This window comes from Protopterus annectens, chromosome 1.part0, assembly GCF_019279795.1.
Source record: "Protopterus annectens isolate FY-2018-M chromosome 1.part0, PAN1.0, whole genome shotgun sequence".
Classification (NCBI taxonomy): Eukaryota; Metazoa; Chordata; order Ceratodontiformes; family Protopteridae; genus Protopterus; species Protopterus annectens.
Window position 1 is genome coordinate 440,895,189 of NC_056725.1, and position 20,000 is coordinate 440,915,188.

Sequence of the window (20,000 nt, forward strand, 5' to 3'; positions counted from 1 at the left end):
ATTTGTTGTCCTAACATAGGCTTCCATCTTACACATTCATTGCTCATGTTAGGATCACATTACAGGTTGTAGAAGTTGTGGAATGTGGTACTGTGATATGCCGTTGTGTACATCTGTAACAGTTGCCATTGTAATATTGGTATATACACTCACTGTTGTAGTCACTGTATAAGGGTAATGTTTCGGACATGAAATGTCTAGATATAGATATATGTCTGTCTAGATATATATATATATATATATATATATATATATATATATATATATATATATATATACATATATAGATGTATGTGTGTGTGTGTGTGCGTGTGTGTGTATATATATATATATATATATATATATATATATATATATATATATGTATACACACACACACACACACACACACACACACACACACACACACACACACACACAGACACACACAGACACACACAAATGCATGAATACATACATCTACATATATAAATACATTTCTCTACTGTTGAATTATTGTGCTGCATGATATATTTGAAAAAACATCACATTTATGTGCAGCTCAAATGGCGTAGTGATAAATCACTGTGGCTATGGTGTGCAGCGTCCTGGGTTCGTGATTTGCAAGGGCTGATTATTTTGTTGCTGGGCAGAACAAGGGCTCTTGGATACAGAGTGACTAAGGCACTTTTAAGCAGTTGTAAGTGGTTTTGCATGGGTTTGCGTGGAAGGTAAGCAATGCTAACTTCCAGTTAAATATGCTTACAGTCAGTTAGCCAGAAAATTGCTTATTCTGTGTAGGCATTGCTTACCCCCATGCAAACAGACTTCAACACACTTACTACTGCTTAAAAGTGCTTACTCCCACTTACCCCATGCTAATTTTATTAAATGAAAAGAAAAAGGGGTGATAGGAAAGTGGTGAAAAAGGGGGCACGTAGAGGGAAAGGCAAAAGGGAAAGTAGGTAGGGATATGCAGGGTGGGTGTAGGAAAGGTCCATATCTGTCCATTTCTTCTACAGCAACAGCTGTGCATATAAACTGAATTTGGAGGCAGAGCTGGACACTCAAACCCCTGAGAGAGGGGTAAGGACAACAATAATATGTTGCAAAGCCAATTAGACCAGATTACATGTGTCCAATGGACACGTGTACAAAATGGACAGCTATGTATATATATAAATATATATATATATATATATATATATATATATATATATATATATATATATATATATATATATATATATATATATATATGTATGTATATATAGATATATGAATATGTATATATATATATATATATATATATATATATATATATATATATATATATATATATATATATATATATATATATATACATGCATGCATACATCTACATATATAAATACATTTCCCTACTGTTGAATTATTGTGCTGCATGATATATTTTAAAAAACATCACATTTATGTGCAGCTCAAATGGCGTAGTGATAAATCACTGTGGCTATGGTGTGCAGGGTCCTGGGTTCGAGATTTGCAAGGGCTGATTATTTTGTTGCTGGGCAAAACAAGCGTTGTTGGATACAGAGTGAGTAAGGCACTTTTAAGCAGTTGTAAGGGGGTTTGTGCAGGTTTGCTTGAAGGTAAGTAATGCTAACTTCTGGTTAAATATGTTTACAGCCAGTTAGCCGGAAAATTGCTTATTCTGTGTAGGCATTGCTTACCGCCATGCAAACAGACATAAACGCGCCCACTACTGCTTAAAAGTGCTTACTCCTGATTACTAATTTCTTTAAAATAAATTAAAAAGGGGTGATAGGAAGGTGGTGAAAAATGGGGCACACAGAGGGAAAGACATAGGGAAAGTAGCTAGGGATATGTAGGAGTGGTGTAAGGAAGGTCCATATCTGTCCATTTCTTCTACAGCAACAGCTGTGCATATAAACTGAATTTGGAGACAGATTTGGACATTCAAACCCCTAAGAGAGGGGTGAGGAGAACAATAATATGTTGTGAAGCCACTTAGACCAGCTTACATGTGTCCAGTGGACATGTGTGCAAAATGGGCATCTATGTATGGGATGAGATTTTTTTTTGGGGAACAGATAGCCCTTTTTTTTAAGGTGAGAGTGGGATGTAGGGGAAGGATAGTAGGTATATTTAGGGAGGTAGGTTGAGTAGGAAGAAAGACAAGACAGACAAGACAGCATACAGGGGCAGTATATGACACATGTGGGGGTAAACACCTTGGACAGGGAGGGGTGTTTGGAAGTCAAAAGCCTATGAACCCCCAAATGGAAAAAGGGGGACTGAGGTCCCCACCCATGGGCAGTCACCACTGCACCTACACAGCCTCGAAGGTGGCTGTGCTGGGGGCTGGGTAGGACAAGCAGGCTGACCCTCTAAATGCACCACACGGCCCCCAAGCTGGCATAGCAGATCTCCAAACTCTCTGCGGAGCTCGCTACACACCAAGCCCTAGACCTGACTACGGGTGACAGATTCCTGTCCATGCCCACTCCCAGCGGAGGCAAGACCCATCCCCTGAGGTGGTTCCACCCAAAAGTGGTGCAGGACCAGTGGACAAGGAGGTCTGGGGTGGGTCCTAGATGTGCTGGCGCCCGGTGCCATGGCCAGATGAGATGGGAGAGGTGGGTTCGCTGGGACCGGCCTTCCAAAACTTATTATGGTGTTGCAGTTTTAAAACATATGTGGCTTAGTAATAGTCAACACAATCCAGGATTGGTTATAACAGCATGCATAGATATTCCCATTACCCAAAAACACCAGATTTGAAATAGTTGCATAGTAAATAGAACACATGCATATATGGAACCACAGTAGCCATTACAATGGCATGCAAGGTACATTGATAGCAACAGGCCAACAATGATAGTATTTCAACATGAACATTAATAGAAACGCATTTCAGTATTTATTGAACAATAAGACATATGTCCCAACAGTAGGTTTGGTGTAAACATATCCATTGATTTGTGTATTTAGATTATTGTTGCAGATATGGTCAGGGGAGAGAGAGATGTCAATTGACATATATCCTTCTAGGTCTCACAACTTCAATGCTCATTGCTCTACTCATTAAGGTACAGGCATTATTACAGTACCCTATGGCCTACAAGTGTATACTTCAACTGTGTTATAGCTAAATTCTTACATCCCTTACCTGTTATACCTGTTTGTTAACACTACCTGACTGTTTCTATACATATTTCCAGATTCTGAGTTAATATTATGCACAATACACTAAGGCACTGTACAAGCACATCCACTCATGCATGAATCGTGCCAACCCAAATAGAACCAATATGCTCTCCTCCAAAAAAAGGAAGCAAATCTTGTGGGCCCCTGCCATAAACAAACTTTACAACAAAAGGAATAAACTGTTGCAGAAAAGAGGAAAATCTCAGGTTGCAAAAAACTCCCTTACCAGCTTCAGTAAGAAGCTAAGATCCCTCATAAAATCCTCAAAAGCTAGTAATGAAAATAAAATTACCAAAGATTCCAAAGACAACCACAATGCATTTTATAACTATGTCAAGAATCAAAATGGCACTGCTCAGATCTGCTCTGAGCTACAGCAGAATTGCATTAAATATACTGAGCCCAAGGATATTGCCAATATCCTGGCAGATCGATTCAGTGCCAACTTCAACCCCCCTCACCCCCTAAATGACCCATCTCAATACCAAAAGATTGCCAAATTCCAGTAATAACGGCCACACAGGTAAAAAATGCACTCTCCAAAGCTAAAAATACAGCATCCATGGGACCAGATGACATTCCGGGCTGTGTACTACATGAACTACAAAATGAACTGGCACCTCACCTAAGTGTTATGTTTAATCATACCCTCACCTCAGGCTTCGTGCCCACTGAATGGCGCACGGCTACAGTTATCCCACTCCAAAAGGGGGTCCACCTTGGATACAGGGAACTACTGCCCCATCAGTCTGACGAGCCTGATCTGCAAGGCCATGGAATGTATTATCATGGAACTTATAAACAAAGACATTGGCAACCTTAAAACACTGGACCCCACCCAGTTTGGGTTTTTGAAGGGTTTATCTTGTCTCCTGAACCTGATTGACTTCTTTGAATCCATCTCCAGAGCTGTGGATGAGGGTAAGGCAGTCCACACAGCCTATCTGGACCTCACCAAGGCCTTTGACGCCATCCCCCACTCTGGAATCATAGATAAACTTACTAAGCTGGCCATTAATCCCTACGTCACTCGATGGGTTGCCAGCTGGCTTACTGACAGAACCCACACTGTAAACGTAGCTGACTCCAAATCCAGCTCCAGACAAGTGACAAGTGGAGTACCTCAGGGTTCAGTCCTGAGACCTCTCTTGTTTGGCATCTACTTCTCTGAAGTACAGGACAACACTAAGGGACTCTAGATAACAAAGTTCACAGATGACTGCAAACTGGGAGCCATTATTAAATCCCCAAATTATGTGGATAGTCTACAAAAGGGCCTTACAGAAACAGATGATTGGTGCCAGAGCCATGGGCTCAAGCTCAGTGCCAAGAAATGTATAGTTATCCCCTTTGGGAAAAAACATGTACCCATGAATTACCACATAGGTGGCAGTACACTAAACACCAAAAGTGTGATAAGAGACTTAGGGACACAGGTGGATGGTGGTCTCACCTTCAATAACCACATCACCACAACAGTCAGGAAATCCTCCTATGTGGTACACCTCATCACTAAGGGCTTTTCATCCCGAAAAAAGGAGGTCATTGTCCCACTGTACTCATCCCTCATTAGACCCATTATAGAATACAATGTCCTATTTGGTATGTATCTCTCAAGACATCTGCAACAACTGGAAAGGCTGCAGAAATACCTCACTAAAATAATCACAGGCTTAAAGCAGATGACCTATGCTGACTGCCTTAAAAAACACCAGCTATACTCTGTCGCAAATCGTCTACTCCGAGGCAATCTCTGCTTAACATACAAGGCCATGTCAAACCCAGAGCTACTGGACATGCTACACTTAAAGAAATCCCAATCCCTCAGAGCCACATGCTCCAGGGATCACAGTAAACAAAACATGTTAAGGGGTAGGTTCCTGACACAGAGACTCCCCAGACTCTGGAATAGACTGCCCATACATGTCAAGCAGAGTGCCTCTTAGGCCCTCTTCAAATGGAACCTTGGTGATTGGATGGGAGAAAGGAAATTCAGCCCAGGGATCACATCAGTCGCCCTGCTAGACAGCAGTCCAGGGAAGTAAATAGTGTGGGAAGAAATAGCCAGGGAATTGTTATGACTAGGCTTGTATAGACCCTAGGGCTGATAGCCTTGTACCAACCTATGAACCTATGAGCCCCTCAATCTCTTATTGCACACACTCTGGTCAAAGCTTGACAACCTGGGGGTGGAAATGGGACATATTTTGAATATTGCTCTCATAAACTTGGAGGGCTGATAGAGTGACAGGATTTTTTCATATACATTTTCTGAAAGTTTTGAAGTCTGAAAATCAGATGTATGTCATTATTTGTTGCCTAAAATTCTGAGATCATCCCACTGATTTGCCAGGAGGACAGGGTAACAGGCAGAAAATATGAGCCAATTATCTGGACATTCTGAACAAATCTGTACAGTTGAGAAGTATGATTATGCATACAGCTTACTACCACTCCCTGGATTCGAACCATGGCTGTGTCTGCTAAAAATACAAAAATTTAAGTCACAGTAGAGTGTGCATTTGGATATTGCTGTCTATCTCCTCACTGCTTTCTGTCTAAGTCTATCTCGGTTGTACAATCTGGCCTTGTAATTACAGCAGTCATATACAGACATTCCTAGACATTTTTATTATGTAGCACAGTGTGGGTAACAGTGGTTAATACAACATTACTATTCAGAGAATGCAACACTAAAAAGACCATTAGCTTTGAAAATAGACTGGCCATCAGTGGATGAAAAAGTTGTTTAAAAAAATATTTCAAAATGCACTTCTGAGCATCTAGAAACCAATGGCCTCTAGGAAAAGCTGAAGTGTAAGGCAAAATGTGATAAAATGGAGAAAAAAGTAATCTGCATTATGTGAAGAACCCGGGATGGGGGAAACAGTAGGGAGCACTGTCTGGGGGTAAAGACCCAAGACTGGCTCTATACATAGGTTTGTTGTAATGTGATATCACTGCAACTAAATGTGTCACTGTGAATCTCCCTCTGTGAGATGGGCCAACATGGTGAACATCATGGCCTGTCATAAGGTAAGAGCATTATAGTAACAGTTCAGTGTATGCATTCCACTAAACCTTTGCATCATGACCAAAAGGTTGCTTAGGAGGGGAGGCAGCAACAGGGTGATACTAAGACTGGAATTGGACAGGGTCCCCTAACTTGACACTTGCTGAGGTCCCCAAAATGCTAACATTGGACCTGATTGTAACTGTACTTTAGTATTATGTGTTCACTGCATCTGTGCCACTCATCCTCAAATGTGGTATTGACAATCTTTATAATTTGACAATAGTGGACAGCGATGCCCATTGAAAGTCAGGGACCATACGTAGGATTGTGATAGCTATGAGAATTGGGATCTGAAATTTTAAGATTGCTGCTGCCTAGAGTATTCAGCTTCCTCTAAAGTGCAAGAATACTTGAGTTAGAATAATTAAGTTGCAGAGGTGTAACCCTCCTATGTCAGTAGGATCGATATAAGGCAAATATCCCCCAAAATGCCTTCAATATGTAAGAGTAAAGTTCATAATTTGTTGTTTATTCATAATTTTCACAGTTTCATTCTTGGATTGTCATTGCTGACAAGATCAATGGCCAGATTCACGAATGGCCAAATTTCGTGCAGGAACAGTGTAGCAGCTCTTGCACACAATATGGCTGCTGTGCGATCCAGGATAGGGCAATTTTAGCGTGCATGAGTCGCCCTATAATGTCCCTGCATGGAATTCTGTTCAGTATGCAAATCACCTCATTTGCTGATGAAAACCATGCAATTAAGGTGATTTTGCGAACCAGCAAGCTGAATGGATTCCATATAGGAAAAGTGACAGTGCAAAAATGTATTTGGCTAGTAGCCAAATACATTTTTGCATCTGATAAAACGGAGGCATGACAGCTCGTGAAAAACATGTATTATGTAGAACAGAGAAGTCAATGGCCAAATATAAAGCCATTGGCATTAAAATGCACATAAATATTATAAAAATAAAACTTTTTTTTTTGGCCAATCTCAGACGTTTAAGCTAAGAGTAGCGGCACGCAAACAGGGGGGTACCAAAAATAAAAAAAAAAAAGGGGGAAAACTGCTTTTTAACAAAAATATGCATTTTGCCATTATAGTCAGTGGCTGGCAGAATGTACACAAGACAAGGGAGCACTGGTTGCCAAGGGAAAAGGGTGTTCTTGGGAATTGTAACTATGGACCTGCACACTGGGTATGCAAATGAAGGGACCTGCACTGAATCACAGATTTCTACTTACTGGAAGCCTGCACCTAATTGTGCAGGTGCAGGAATAAGGAACCATGTAGGCAGGACAAGAGGATGACTTCAGTAAGGGGTGTGTCATGCTTGGTGTAAACGTTTTGGAGCCCTGTGGCCCATGTTTGCTCTTAGCTAAGCAGAGTTAAGGGAAGGGGTTGTGTCTCACATTGTTGAACACTGTTTTCCTTGATTAAATGTGTGTGCATGGCATGCACCAGGTTTTAAAAAAAAAAAAACAGCAAATAGCAGCTCAGTTCATATCTGGGCACTAGGTATGTGCAGCACACCTCGGGGCTTAAACAGGAAGACAATGGGAAGGGAAAACAGCAGTAAGAAGGCAATCAAGAAGAACTAGCATTGCTGGCATGTGAAATGTATCAGAATCATCCAATTACACAGGCAGCAGCCCAGCCCAGCACACTACTATAAACTATGCAAACCCCTTTCACTCTGTTTTTTCCCACAAACTCTGCACCACCAGTGTACACAGACAGGGAAATTTTACCTGACAAAACTAATAAAATGATAGGGGCTACTGTTGCTCTCATACATCAATATGTGCAAGAGGCTGTTGGTGGTGAGGATGTGAATGCTGATGACCATCCCACAGTGAGGAGGCGGAGAAGAGTGTACAGACCCAGGGTAACCTACCAGGGCCTACATGAGCTGGAGATAGTGGAGTGCTAAAGGGTGGACAGAGACATTCTACAGCAAATTGTTGAGATGTACTGGCCCTGCCTCACACACAGAACCAACAGACGGGAACCCATCCCAGTGGATATCAAGGTATGTGTAGGCTTACAAATACTAGCCACAGCTACCTTCCAAAGGGCAACTGGGGATATCATGGATCTCACAGGCATCAGCATCCAGGGTACTCCACCAGTTCAGGGATGCCATGTCAGCACATGTTGGTGAGCACATGTATTTCTCCATCACCCATGAGGTGTTGTCCAGCAGTATGCATCTCTTGCACCAAATAGCAGAATACCCTGAGGTAGTGGGCGCTATAGACTGCATGCATATACACATCAAAGCACCACCCAGTGAGCGGGGAAAGGTCTACATGAACCGCAAGGGCTTCCCTTCCATCACCTGCCAGGTTGTGTGAGATGCCCAAGGCATTATCTTGAATGTGAGTGCTGGCAGCCATGAAAGCTATCATGACTCCTACCTACATCTGGCATATGACTCAGCTGTACCAGTCATTTTCTAGTGAGGACATCCCTTATGGCCACCTAGTGGGGAATCCTGGCTATGCACTGGAGCCATGGCTGATGACACCCCTCAGAAATGCACACACACCTGAACAGGAACTCCATAATGAGGCACACGCACAAACCAGAATCATAATAAAGTGTGTATTTGGGATGCTCAAATCACGCTTCCACTGCCTGGACATATCCGGTGGAGCCTTGCAGTACTCTCCAGCTACATGTACATAAATGTTCATAGTGTGTGCCATGCTACACAATATGATCCTGCAGAAACAGCTGCAGCAGGAATAGCATGGTGCAAGGCCACAAAGACCCCCACCATTGTCAAGGCCAGCACAGGCACAGAGAGACTCAGAGGAGGAAACACCTTAGACTGCCCATGTAGGCAGAAGGAGGCGTGCCCATTATGCTCAGGCCTTGGCAAAGAGGCAACGCATAGCACATGCACTTACATGGTAGGAATCCAGGGAATGACACCTCTCTCTGACTCACACATACAGTAAACGGGATGCCAAATATGACACTACCTGTGCTTTATCACGTATAGGGAGTGTACTATGTGCATCCGACATAGTCAGACCTCCAGCACTGTCCTCAATACTGGCCCAGCCACAAGGTAAGTCACTCTTCCTATCAATTACTGAATGGAGTAGTATGCTCTGATAGTTGTATCTATGGTATGGATGTGAGCATGCAAGGGACTCGGGTGGCTGAATGGGATGGCAGCAGATACTGGACACCTATATGGGCAGCATGAAATCCATAACAAATACTGGTGTCAGCACACTAGGCAGTACTAGACAAGGTGACAAATCCCACTGCAGTACATGTGGTGGCCCAAATGTATGTCCATAGGACACACACATGCATATCAGTGAGGCTCACATACACACCACCAGCCTCAGCCAGCAGGACAGGTATAGATAACCATAAAGGAAGGCTGGGCTAAGGCCTCCAAATGATGGCAATGGTGAACAGCCCCCCTCCGGACCTACACAGACAGACTGCAACAGGTCTGGCAGTTGTATGTTACTTCTGATGGGTAAGAAATCTGAAACTGAAATGTAGGTCAATAAAACCTAAGATCTGTACTCCACTGATATGCCTCCAGTCTGCATGATAGGTCAGAATACAAAATGATGTGCAAGCCAACAGAGTACCTGACATACCAGTACAGTCATAGCACAGTTTATAGTTGTCAGGTGTGTCCCCCTCCCACAATCCTATGTAGAAATGCAGTAACATGTAAGTGTGAGGAGTAGTATCAGTGCAGCACAGATTACACAAGCTGGCCTAATCTACAGGATAGATTGTTGCATGTGTACAATACACAGGCATCTGTGTGTTAGGTTGTTGTGTGTTCAATATTGTCTGGAAGTGGTCAGCATGTAGGCATGGAGGGTTGTGTCTCGGTGGTCTATGGGCAGTACTGTAATTGACAGGGATATGTTCCAACAATTGCAGTGCCAAACGCAATACTTCTCAGCAATACCCATGCCAGCAGTCATCCATGCTCACTGTCCAGATATCAATATCTGTCACTGTCTGAAAGATGGACATGCCATGAATGTGGGCCCATACATACACACAGTACAGAGGTGGAAGTACACTAGACAGAGCGCATAAAACTTAACTGTCAGCTGCACACAACATTTGAATCATACAGACAGGTTAACAGTACATTAGGTGTCCATGTAGTATGGAATAGTGATTTAGTCTGGCCAGTCACTAGCAGACCACAAAAGGCACAGTTATGAAGTAATGAGAGACTGCCTATGTCCCTGCATAAGGCAGCATAATGGGAATGTCCCAGGTATATTTGTAAATCAGCTGCAAGTATCTTCCATATAACACATGCACCTAGCTCACCCCACCATCAGCCACAGGTTTATCACAGGTCATATCCCTGCTGTTGGGAATGAGTACAGTATGACCCCACTACTCTAGGGGAATACCCACAGAATGCAGCATGCTGAAGAACTGTCCTATACAGGTGTGTCCTTAGCTGTAAGCAGCACCTTGCCTGCATCCAGACCAATAGATCAATATGGACAGAAACTATTGCTATTAACACCTTGCACACACACCCTGTCACCCTAGGGGAATCCACTGGCTCACACCCTGGGAAGGTAGAAGTGACAAAATGCAGTGGCCTACTACAGATGGCCTGCATCACTACCAAATGGCCTACAGTCCTTTGTCAAAGGCTTGTGCCCTACCATTATTGCCAATGTATGATATCTCATGAGATCACAACTAACAACCTAACACAGGCAACAGAACACAAATGCAAGGCCATGTTTACAAATCCCAGTAGCATGCCCCCATGTCCCACTGCATGAACTGTGGACCAATCCATAAATACTGCTGGGATGAAGGGTCAACTATAGGGATACTTCTCAGAAATCGCTCGCATAATGTTAGGAAGAGGATAGAATAACAGAGTGGGGGGTGTAGATGCATGGATGTCATGGAGTGTGTGAAGTCTGAAACTTTGATGTGTGCCCATACTACCCCTGCCTGCAAACCTAGTAATAGGTGGCTACAAACCTGATTGTAAACCAAAATGTGAAGGGGAACTGATCAGATATATGAACCCTGCCTCTGGGTAACCTAGGTGAATCTGTACAGCTGAGAGGTATGACCACAGTAGGATATGACCATTCAGTTAGGTCGATATATGTACAAGAAGGGGCGCTTCAGACACCATAGTATCAAGGTTCTGGACCATTTACATAGACCCATCAGAAAGTGTCTGTAGCTACCCCTCCAGAATGGCAGGAGTGTGCAAGAATGTGTAGGCTCTGCTCTGGAACACAATACTGGACTTAGCTTCATTCATCTTGTATTTCCCAGTAAATAACTGTGAGCAAATAATTATATCTGTCAGTAGTCAATGACATAATACATCACAGTGTAAAACAGTATATATGTCTGAATATCTCTGGTAACACCAACCATGTGACACAAGCAGCACAGACAGCAATAGTTACAGTATCCCCTATCTGTCGCCCATTATTACTCCATATTGTCAACCTATCTACAGATATCCTGCAGAAACAGGTTGCTAGCTGTATGTGTAGAACACCAAACCCTGGACTGGAGTACAACCCTACCTGGAATGGATTCACACACTCAGTACAGAAGGTCATACTGGGCATGCTCATATACTTAGAGAAATGAAGCCCATGTCTGACAACACAGTGGACTATACATATCTGTCATTCGCAGATGTCTGTGCACACACATCAAATTGTACACCATTCATGCTTCACACACACATTGGATAGGAATATTCAAACATATCCAAGGCCAAAACACTATAATATGTCAAACATACAACACAGAGATGTGGGGAAGAGACAGTCACAGAGAGAATTCCATTATGAGGCCTGTCCCACCCACTAAACATCCAATTGGCCAATAGCACATGATGTGCTGATGTCAATCACTGTACACATTCCTTTTGGTAGCCCTCAGCCCTATATTGTCTGTGGTGCTTGTGATAACTGTGTAACACGATAGTACAAATCAGTATTCATGTAGCATATGTATACTCAGTCCTGTCAAATGTGAAGTTGTGTGTGTGTGTGTGTGTGTGTGTGTGTGTGTGTGTGTGTGTGTGTGTGTGTGTGTGTGTGTGTGCATGTGTCTGTGTGTGTGTGTGTGTGTGTGTGTGTGTGTGTGTGTGTGTGTGTGTGTGTGTGTGTGTGTGTGTGTGTGTGTGTGTGTACACGTGTGTGTGTACACGTGTGTGTGCATGTGTGTGTGTGTGTGTGTGTGTGTGTGTGTTTCCAGAGGAATGATTTATGGCCCATTCACACATACTGCACTTCCCATTGCCCATGTTAGCATTCCTGCTGATGTCAGTCATCTTGAAATAACTCTTTGGCCAAATGTTAGCCTTATAAGTTCCATGGCGCTCGTGATAACTGTGTAATACTGTAATGTAGCAAACTAGTTAGGTAGGAGTTTTAATCCTGGTACTGGCAAGTGTGTGGAGATGAATAATTTTGAGGCCATTCACACCACTACATCTGCCTTTGGCATACTTTAGCATGCCTGCTGATTTCAGTTACCTTGAAATAACCCTTTGGCCAAGTCAAAGCTCTATAAGCTTTGTGGCGCTCAGGATAGCTGCGTAATACTGTAGTGTAGCAGATTGGTTAGGTAGGAGATCTAATCTTGGTCCTGGAAAGTGTGTGTGGAGATGAATAATTTTGTGGCCATTCACACCTCTAGACCTGCCATTGGCCTACTTTAGTAAGCCTGCTGATGTAAGTCACCTTGAAATAATCCTTTGGCCAAATTTCAAACTTTTAAGCTCTGTGGCACTGGTGATAACTGTGTAATAGTGTAGTGTAGCAAATTAGCTAGGTAGGAGATCTAATCCTAGTCCTGGCAAGTGTGTGTGTGTGTGTGTGTGTGTGTGTGTGTGTGTGTGTGTGTGTGTGTGTGTGTGTGTGTGTGTGTGTGTGTGTGTGTGTGTGTGTGTGTGTGTGTGTGTGTGTGTGTGTGTGTGTGTGTGTGTGTGTGTGGAGATGAATACATTTGAAGCCATTTACACCACTACACCTGCCATTGGCTGAATTAAACACACCTGCTGATGTCAATCACCTTGAAATAACCCTTTGGCCAAGCCTCAGCCCTATAAGCTTTGTGGTGCTTGTGGTAATAAGCAAAACGAAAACCTAACAAGTCCAAGACCAGAGAACTTTTTGGTAATGGTGAACCACAAATATAACTCTTCATTTGAATATAAACGTCCAATGAATTAGTTCAAGTATGAAGCAAAATATTTTATTCCACAAAAAAGACAAAGTGAGTCACAAGCGCTTTCGCCCGGTCTTGCCGGGCTTTTTCAAGTGTATCAAACACAGCTGAAATCCACTCCTTTTATAACCCCAGTGTGTTTAATTGATAAATTACCACCAATCTTGCTACTAAATTAAAACCAAAATAGCCAAACTTGTGTATGTCCGTATTTTGGAATAATTGTTCAACTATCAAGACTTAAGTATCAAAAATACTCACTATTATTATTCTTAAAATTAGAAACTCTTTGATTAAAATTAATAGTGTGCTGATTACGAATGAAACAGGAAAAATGCTAAAAATGATGCCAGTTAAAAATTGACAATTCAAAATTGAAATTAAAAATTATGTCCCTAATAGAACTCCGTTGCAACCTAAAATGAGCAACCTGTTTACTGTTATTTGAAAAACATACACAAAGTTGGTTTGCCAACTAAACCCTAGAGTTGTTTGCATGTGATACACCACTAAAAATTAACATTCTGCCAGTTAAACTGGGTGGATGTGAACGTACTGTCAAAATTAAAAATTAAAAATAGGGAAATATTACATATGTCAAAAATGTTCACTGGGTTTTATTCAATTAATTCTTGATAACCAAAAATATATAAACCAACTTGGTGTATGTTTTTCAAATAACAGTAAACAGGTTGCTCATTTTAGGTTGCAACGGAATTCTATTAGGGACATAATTTTTAATTTCAATTTTGAATTGTCAATTTTTAACTGGCATCATTTTTAGCATTTTTTCTGTTTCATTCGTAATCAGCACACTACTCATTTTAATCAAAGAGTATCTAATTTTAAGAATAATAATAGTGAGTATTGTTGATACTTAAGTCTTGATAGTTGAACAATTATTCCAAAATACAGACATACACATGTTTGGCTATTTTGGTTTTAATTTAGTAGCAAGATTGGTGGTAAATTATCAATTAAACACACTGGGGTTATAAAAGGAGTGGATTTCAGCTGTGTTTGATACACTTGAAAAAGCCCGGCAAGACCGGGCGAAAGCGCTTGTGACTCACTTTGTCTTTTTTGTGGAATAAAAGATTTTGCTTCATACTTGAACTAATTCGTTGGACGTTTATTTTCAAACGAAGAGTTATATTTGTGGTTCACAATTACCAAAAAGTTCTCTGGTCTTGGACTTGTTAGGTTTTCGTTTTGCTTTTTTCCTGGTTGGTTGCAGTCGTTTTCTATTGGTGCTTGTGGTAATGGCGTAATTCTGTAGTGTAACAAACTAGTTAGGTAGGGGTTCTATTCCTGGTCCTGGCAGCTGTGGTAATGTTTGTGTGTGGAGATGAATGATTTTGAGGCTATTCACACCACTACACCTGCCATTGACCTACTTTAGCATGCCTGCTGATGTCAGTCACCTTGAATTAATCTTTTGGCCAAGACTCAGCCCTATATGCTGCATGGCGTAATACCATAGTGTAGCAAACTAGGTAGGTAAGTATTCTAATCCAGGTTCTGGTGACTGTGATAATGTGTGTGTTTGTGTGTGAGAGTATGTGTACCTTTGTTAACACCTGATTTTGTGGTCATTCACACTTTCCTCACCCCTCCTTTAGCACTGCAGTTGATGTCACTCACCTTCAAAGACACCTTTGGACAACTCTTCCACATATAAGCTGTGTGGTGCTAGTGATAACTGCATAATACCATAGTGTAACAAACTAATTAGGTAGGAGTTCTAATCTTGGTACTGGCAACTGTGATAATGGGTGAGTTAGTGTGTGTGTCTTTGCTGACACCTTATGTTGTGGTCATTCACACTTCCTACACTTCCTTCACCCCTCCTTTAGCACTGAAGCTGATGTCACTCACCTTCAAAGATACCTTTGGAGAGCTCTTTCACATATAAGCTGTGTGGCACTTGTGATAACTGTATAATAACATAGTGTAGTAAAGTAGTTAGGTAGGAGTCCTAATCCTGGTTCTGACAGCTGTGATAATGTGTGTGTTTGTGAGTGTCTGTGTCTTTGTTGACACCTGATTTTGTGATCATTCACACTTCCTACACTTCCCTCATCCCTCCTTTAGCACTGCAGCTGATGTCACTCACCTTCAAATATACTCTTGGAAAGCTCTTCCACATATAAGCTGTGTGGCTCTTGTGATAACTGTGTCATACCATAGTGTAGCAAACTAGTTAGGTAGGAGTTTTAATCCTGGTACTAGCAACTGTGATAATGTGTGTCTTTGTTGACACTTGATTTTCTGGTCATTCACAGTTCCTACACTTCCCTCACCTCTCCTTTAACACTGTAGCTGATGTCACTCACCTTTAAAGATACCTTTGAACAGGTCTCCAACATAAAATCTCTGTGATGCCTGCAATAACTGTGTACCTCTGTAGTACCAAGACATAGCTAGGTAGGGGCTTGAAATACAGTACTGGCAAGTGTGTGTGTGTGTTGGTGTGCTTGTATAATTGCAGGATCCATTGCAGTGTGGGTTTTGCTACATTTTCATATTGAGGACCCATATGTCCCAATGTCACATTACAAGGCCAAAAGTTGTCAAACACCGTAGGGGTTGTTGTTGACAATCCACAGCCATAAATGTATATATAGGCAACCATTATAATACCCAGAGATCTCTCTCTACCCACAGATCATACACAAACATGATTGGCTCTTTCTCTCATCCTTTCTTTCTTTCCATCTGCCTCCCCCTCTGGTAGATGTGGAAAAATGCATCTGTTTTGCATAGGCAGGAGCTTGACATTGGTAGGTAATGCTGATGATCAGTTGATGGCCTGTGCATGAATTGGAACAGTTGTGGTATCATTCCTATAGTCAATTGCACGGAAACACACTATTATAAGTAAACACTGCAAGTGGGTGTTGACCCTTCTCCTTCACTGTGAGCAGGACTTCATGTGGGTGTGTGACAAACATCATCACAGAGGGTAGTTGGAAATACCTCTTACAACAAACACTGTGGAGACAGGCCAACAAACTGGAGGGAGATGTTCCAGACATGTGGGCTGAATGTAAGTATTGCTGTCCTACATTTGAAGTAATGTTGTTTTTAACAGGGTTTGTGTGGATATGGCTGTTCTGCATGATTTAAAGTCTGGCATGACAGTGTTATGTGGTTGAGAAAACTCTCACCTGTAGAGCTATCTGCAGACTGGCCAGAGTTTGGAGTCCTAGTTTATTTGTGTCACTCATACATTTTCTGTCTTTATAAATGCAGTAGTATACTCTGATGATTGTAGCCAGTAAATGGTAACATCCATGTATGTTACTGACTTCATATCCCTCAAAAGAGATATGTCACAACAAACCCTGGTACACCAGCAATGTTCTCAGTTTATAACTGCAATATGTCAATATTGGCTCTGTGTTTCTGCCTCTGTCCCTCAAGTCTGTCACCCTTTGTTCATATGTCATGCAGTAAGAGGTGGATTTGTACAGTATATCATTATTTACTGACATAATTCCTGATACCAAGCCAGTGGCATTTCAGACTGCCAGACATGTAATGTATAGGAAGCCTAATATTTGAGGACAAAAATCTGGACATTCTGTTATAGTTTGTACAGTAGTGAGGACTGTGTACTTATGGTGATTGTTGACAGAGTGTCTGTATTATGTAGCCATGTACTGTGATTATGTTAATTGGTCTGTGAACAGATTGGGGTTGATGTCAGTGTTCTTGGTCCTGTTCTATTTGATATTGCATGCTGCTCTAGCTTCTGATACCCTATCAGCCTATAAGTTTGTAGGGCCAGACTTAGACATGTCCCATACCATAGTCAGGCATCAGACTGCACTGTGAATTGGGCCTGTATATGTAGGGTTAGTGTATGAGTGGCAAACATGATGAGACTGTTGTTCACATAGTCCATATACTGTACTATTACTTAGGCTTACCATTATGTGACTGTGACTGTGTTGAGATTGGTTCTGGGTATGCACTTTCACACCAGTGTCTGTTACTCTGTGCTGTTATATGCCTGTAGTGCCTATATTTGCAATTACATGTGTATTCCCCCATAGGTACATTTGGTTAGTGTTGTGGCAGTCTGCCTGTAGTGTAGACAGTGCTTGGTGACATGCCTAGCATTTCAGTGTATTTGCCCTAGTGTGATGTTAAGTCCAGATATTTGGCAGATGTACTGTTGCCTGGCCACCATACGCGTTGTGTATTTTTGACAAAGCAGTGGGCTGCTGTAAAGATGCATGTCACTATCTAGTGGGAAGTATATGGCTTGGGACCTCTGCTCCCCCAGTTATTATGTGTTAGGACAGAAAGGAGGGTGTGAATGCATCAACTATGTGAGCTTATCTAGTCCAGTACATGTGATATATCCCCATTTTCATGGCTTTAAACATCCCCTTTGCCAGGCTTGTTCCACATTTCCTGAACTAAGGAGTTCTGTGTATACTTCCTGAGTGATCAGCTAGTTTCACACTGCCAAGTTTATTGCTCATATTTCTTCTGTATTCCACAGGGTCATTATTGTGATTTGTGTGATACTTCGCTATGATGATTTTATGATGTCTGTCAGTAACAGATGGCGTACATGTCAGTTTCAGAAGAGCCTTCCTTCACAACTTATATGTTGACACAACCCCTGTCACTGTAGCTACATTCTACATTTATAACTGCAATACATACATTACTTTCCCTTGCACTAAGAAGTTGAGAGTTATGGTGCTAAGGTATGTCTCCAGTACATGTCATGGGCATATGTTTTTTTATATATATATATATATATATATATATATATATATATATATATATATATATATATATATATGGGTCTACTTCTTTTTACCTAACTTTCATTTGCCTGACACTCATTTTCCTGACCCCATTTGACTGAAATTTCATTTGCCCGACAAGTATTATTAGCAAGAAAATGGAATATTCCCCCTTCCCCACTGTAGTGCAACCCTGAAGTTAGAATATATAGTTGGGGGGGTGTGGGGGGTACAGCCCCCCACTTCATTTCATATGATATTGTTAACTTTTGATGTAATATTGCTCAGTAAAAGAAAAGTAAGTGGGGGGCTTTGCCCCCCACACTCCTCCGTTGTGGGGGGCTGTGTCCCCCACACCCCCCCTAACTATATATTCTAACTCCAGGGTCGTACTACAGTGGGGAAGAGGGCATATTCCATTTTCTTGCTAATAATACTTGTCGGGCAAATGAAGTGTCGGGCAAATGAAGTGTTGGGCAAATGAAATTTCAGTCATTTGGTCTTGGGCAAATGGGAGTTAGGTCAAAAGAAGTAGACCCATATATATATATATATATATATATATATATATATATATATATATATATCTATATCTCGCTGGACAACCACATCCCGACCCACCACCACCCCAGAAAACCACAGTAAAAAATTTCTCCAAGGCTAATTTCACACTTCTCAAAACCGAGGTGAATTCACTCAAAGCCCCTGGGCCAGTGGAAACTACGGCCCAGACTGCAGAATCCGTTATAAATGCATTCTATGGATATCTTCAGGAATGCATGGATCATGCAATCCCAAATAAAACCAAGACCCAGTCCTCTAAAGGCAGATGTCCTGTCTGGTGGACCACTGCCATAAATAAGCTATAGAACAAAAGGAGGCAGCTACTGCAGGATAGAGCAAAATCCCCCAATAAGAAAGCTTCACTGATCAGTACTAGCAAAAGACTACAGTCCCTCATAAAATCTTCCAAGGCCAGCCTCGAGAGAAAAATTGCAAAAGACACTAAAAATAACCACAAGGCCTTCTTTAGTTATGTTAGAAACCTAGGTGGCAACTCCCAGATATGTTCGGAGTTAGTCCAAAATGACAAAAAAATACACTGAACCCACAGACATTGCCAACATCCTGACAGATAGGTTCAGTGCAAATTTCTCCCCCCCTTCCCCCCCAAAAGAGCAAATATCTATCCCAGCACAGAGTTGTCCCCCTATCATCTCTGATGCTTAGGTGGGAGCTGCCCTCTCCAAAGCAAAAAACACAGCATCAATGGGACCGGACGGTGTCCCGGGCTGCATCCTACAGGAGCTCCAAGAAGAGCTAAAACCTCATATAAGGTTACTATTCAGTCTCAGCCTTACTACAGGATATGTACCCAAGGAATGGCGTACAGCAACAGTGGTCCCACTCCACAAAGGTGGAGCCTTAACGGACCCTGGAAACTATCGCCCCATAAGCCTGACTAGCCTGGTCTGCAAAGCTATGGAGCAGATCATCATGGAAATCATAAACAAAGACATTGGGGAATTACAGATGCTAGATCCTACACAATTCAGCTTTGTTAAAGGCAGATCATGCCTCTTGAACCTGGTAGACTTCTTCGAAACAGGCACCAAGGACATAGATGAAGGGAAGGTAGTCCACACAGCCTACCTGGACCTCGCAAAAGCCTTTGACACCATACCCCACTCTGGCATCATAGACAAGCTCTCCAGCCTAAATATTAACCCCTATATCATAAGATGGGTTGCAAACTGGCTCAAGGAGAGAACCCACATGGTCAGAA